The 4,375-nt window shown below is 38.9% G+C and overlaps 1 protein-coding gene across 1 annotated transcript in view; it reads left to right on the forward strand.

Annotated features, from left to right (window-relative positions):
- The first annotated feature begins 3,633 nt into the window (after positions 1 to 3,633).
- Positions 3,634 to 4,375, forward strand: part of LOC109539448 (respirasome Complex Assembly Factor 1) — a 28,860-nt gene continuing 28,118 nt past the window's right edge. Inside the window, exon 1 of the mRNA XM_019907195.2 lies at positions 3,634 to 4,155. The gene's annotated coding sequence lies outside the window, so the exon portion shown is untranslated. The remainder of the gene's footprint in view (positions 4,156 to 4,375) is intronic.

Raw genomic sequence — 4,375 nt, forward strand, 5'->3', positions numbered from 1 at the left:
TACTTTCGCAGTTCTGAGTCTTTATTTTGTGACTAGTTGATATTCTAAGCATACTTTCCTTACGTCATTTGATTTAAGTTATAAAAACTTGTGTTGATAGCTGTCAAGTTTAACTTGTCGCCATTCCTACAACTTAAAGCGCTTCTACCTGTCACGGAAAACTAAAAGTTTTTGCTGTTTTTGCATCGGTATAGTGTGTTTTTGTGCCCTTTTCTCGTTTGCCACTGTGCTCTTTATATGAGGCGCTCATGAACCCAGTTGTTCTCCTAACGGGCGTTTTCCCGGCGAAAAATTCAATCTATTAAGAAGAGTGAACGCCACAAGGGTGAAACCTAAATAGCGCTTGTAAAGGTACACTTGACATTGATCAAGTGTCTACTTTCATTTCTTATATTCGTTCGTTTATGGCCAATTTCAATTGATGCATTTTTTGCTAGTTGTGACACTTGCAGTGCCCTCTGTGATCGCACATTCTAGACTTACCTTGCCGAGTCCTCGTGAACTGGCTGATATCAGCGCCCCCAGTGCATGTTCTCGATACTCCTTGTCCAAATGATCATGTTGGGCTTGTATACGACTGGAATAATAACGAAGCGTTAGGCGACTGGCCGTTAGATGGCCGTGGGTAGTATGAAAGTTCGAGATAAAATTCATTTTTTATGGAAATTAATTCATTAATTGCTCTTTGAAACTTGGGAAAATTTGTTGCGGTTTCTTCGGTTTTTTTCTAACAACGGTCACTTACGCTATTGCTACCAAGAGCTCTTGTTTCTGATGCTCTTTCGCTTTGATAGAGCCTCCTTCTTCTAGAGCGATTTTCAGCTCCTTTTGCAGTACTGACAGTTTTCTGCGCTCCGCCTCCAACAGCAAGCTGGTAACCTGGAAACACATTTGTTCAACTGCAGTCAATATTTTGAAAAAACTGAAAAAATGTAATAATTTTAGAAATGAAAATTAGCAAACTGCAACCATCATTGAAACAATAATTAATTTTCACTAAAATTTGGCAAATATAACGAAATTTCTTATCTAAATTAAACGTCGAGTAACAATGGTCTAATTACAACGATTAGAGAGAAAAAAACACGAGCTTCAAACGCAATCTCAAATTGAAATCACACCGGCTTGGATTATGTAAGTTGCGGAGACAATGAATAGCGGATAAATAGTGTCTAATCTGATTAATCCGATTGTAATGTGAGACAATTTAATTTTAGAAGGAAGCGTGAATTGAAGAAAATATACACAATTCCTTAATGAGGAGACTATTGCCGGACGTATCTTTAAACCAATAGCCAACGCAGCGTTTCGGCCTGGTTCATCCATACTCAGACTGCCGGTGGTTTGAGAAAGGGCCATTGTTTCTTCTCAAGGAGTAAAAAGGTTTCGTGCGTTGCATGTGCACCCCCAACCCTCCGCGAGCAATTTTCTTTGATGATGGCGATTTAGGAACGAAGGCGAATGCCACGAGGCATTTTTCCAGATTAGAAGTGCCGATAAAGCCTCGTTTTATGACATTAATTACGAAACAAGGAAAAATAGAGTCGCGCACGCGATAACTGAATATTTTTATAGTGTTGCATGTCCAGTTTTTATGTAACGGTTCGGTACAGGAAGTTTTCGTTCTTTAAAGAAGTTTTACAGGGCCATGGAGGAGGTCTGTGGCAGCACTGAGATTAATTTAGAAACATTTTCTTGATGTTTCGAAAAGTTCACTCACTTTCTGGGAAGAAGCAATTTGCTTGCAATAAACAGCAGCCGTGGATTCCGCGCGTTTTTCATGCAGAAGATTGGAATTAGACTCTACAAAAGAAACGTAAAGTTTACGCTTCTTCGGCATTGTTATACATTTGAAGTTTTGAAAAGCATAATGAAAAAACGAACCACAAATTGAGACTGACATTTGCAAGGAATATCTGCCTGAATGCATTGTTGCCGTTGTTATTTTACATTAAAATATTTTACTTTCAGCAAATGAGTTAGTTTGGGATAGCGAAACTAATTACTTCTCTGAATCTTATCTAAAGTTGAAAATGTATATTCTAGAACAACTATAATCAAAAAATCAACTTTTGCAATCAACAACTGCATAAAACAAATCTAAAATAATGCCCAGGCAAAGATCCAAATCAGCAATAAAATTTGAAATAGTGGTCAGACGCAAGGTCCTGCAAAGGTTCAGGAGTAAAAAAGGAAAAAAAAATTCCCGGTAACATCCCACCCGCCAATGGAGAGCCTTGAATTCGCATTATTCATCATTTCCATACAGTTTACGTTCGAGGAAACGATACACAATGCGGTTGTCATGAAAAGCGATAAAGCCAGATTACAAAAAGTTTTAAAACAATGTTCATTATTGTGTACGATGATGGTTTCTATATGGGTGTTTGAATGTCCAATAAACCGGGCTTGACCCGATCAAGGCTCCTAAAGTCAGTTAAATCATCGGCATTTTTTTTTAAATCTGAAGCCCTATTTCCATCCATAAATTTATATTCAATACTTCATAATAAATTTTGTTTGTTAAATCTCCTGGATGCTTCGAGATCTTTGCAATCCTCAACGGACGATATCTTCCTTATTATCGACCCACAACTTTCATGTTCGCTATTGGGCAACTTCTGGAAACTTCAAGGAATGCAACGAGCTAATTAAACGACACCGGGGCCTTTCCAGTTCCCAAATAATCAACATTTGGGTGCCAACTGGCAATAGTGTTCCGCGTTGCTTCTAAAAATCTACCTCCGTCAGAAATTTATTGAAAATGCGAAGGAAAACTCTCAATTATTGTGTGTTTTCGTTAAATCGACTTCTTGAATTCAGTGAAGGAACTGAACTTTAACTGCAGTGATTTAGTAGTAAAAGCGGACAATTTCATGCAAAATTCATGCCCTCTTTAGTCCAGGCGGACTGGTGCATTTAAATGCATGCTTGGACATCAGCTATTTATAAACATGCCCCAGTTGGATAAACATTATTATTTAAACATGTTCAATGGTTTTTAATTTTGTATGTCAATAGTGGAAAAATACTGACAGAAACCGTGCTCAGATACAATTTATCTACTGCACTGTTAGTGAAACCGTCCATGCATTTCCTCTACACCACACTTTTCCCCATGCTGTTTTCCTTGGATCAATGAAAGCTCAAGTCACGATAACACTACCTACAAGAAGCCTTCGGAAGATAACCATCAGTTATCGTGCTTGCGCTAAAATTAAGCGTAGCGATGTTCGATTTTTCATTGGACGCCCAAGATGCCGGAAGTCAAAAGGGAAATTGAGTTTTGCACTCGTGCTGGAAACCGACAAAGGGAAAAGAGTTATTTTGAGTCGAGTATCTACATACAATACGGACAAATTGGTCATTCAGCCCCCTTTTTGAGCGATTTTGATCTTTAACTGACGCTTGATAATGTAAATTTGAGACGCCCAACAGAAGAACGGTCACCAGCATGAAGATGGCCTGACGCGTTTCGGCTCACACTAGCAAAATCAAAGAGAAGTTTGACAAAAATAAACGTCCATTGCTTGAAACTGGAAAGTGGCTGTAATCTGGTAACATTTCGTAAATTCCTTCGTTAACTCCGGTAACCATAAACACCACAGATCACAGAGGTTGGTACTTTGTGATCTGTGGGTGTCACCTTGCGGTCAGTGCTGCGACAAAACAGCCTAAATAGGTCACAACTGTCATCTAAAACCACTGGTTAGAGGCCATTGATCAATATAATTGATCAAATAAAATACAATTCTGTTGTTAAAACACAAGTGTTCCCAAGAGCAAGAATTCCTGCCCGTTTCACTCCGAACATCTTTGTGTCTGAATCACTTTGAGTCTGGGCTCATGTTTTGAGCAGCTCTCGTGTTCAGTTAATCAACTGCTGCTCAATTTGAACCGGTGTTCGGAAGATCAGAGATTTAATGTGTTCTAGTGTTCTGTGCATATTACAAACATGGTAGGAGTGTAGGCCCTTCCTCGGGGGAGTTATCGGGACAATTAAGTATCCGGTGTTTGAGAAAGTGCAGTTGTTGTGCAATGCTTCAAGTACTCCTGGAAGGCTCAGCTGCAATAATCTCCAATACCTGTTCCTCTAGGTCTGGAAACCGAGCACCTTTAGATTGCCACTCGTCTAGTGTGTAGCTCTTTACTGGTGTAAGTTATTACAGCTTCTGATATGTTACTGTGTACGTATTTTTCCATAACTAATCGCATATTCGCAAATTCGCTGTTGGTTTACATTTTGTGAAAGGAGCTTCAAAATAAGCCACAGTTTCACAAATGCTTGTTATTATTGACAAAGGCTGTCTACCTGTAACTATCTGTTAATGACAAAAAACATCATTGCCGCTTTGACTTTTCATCAAAAAATTGT

This window comes from Dendroctonus ponderosae, unplaced genomic scaffold, assembly GCF_020466585.1.
Source record: "Dendroctonus ponderosae isolate FM_Combo_2020 unplaced genomic scaffold, Dpon_F_20191213v2 Dpon_F_20191213_8, whole genome shotgun sequence".
In the NCBI taxonomy this organism is placed as follows: domain Eukaryota; kingdom Metazoa; phylum Arthropoda; class Insecta; order Coleoptera; family Curculionidae; genus Dendroctonus; species Dendroctonus ponderosae.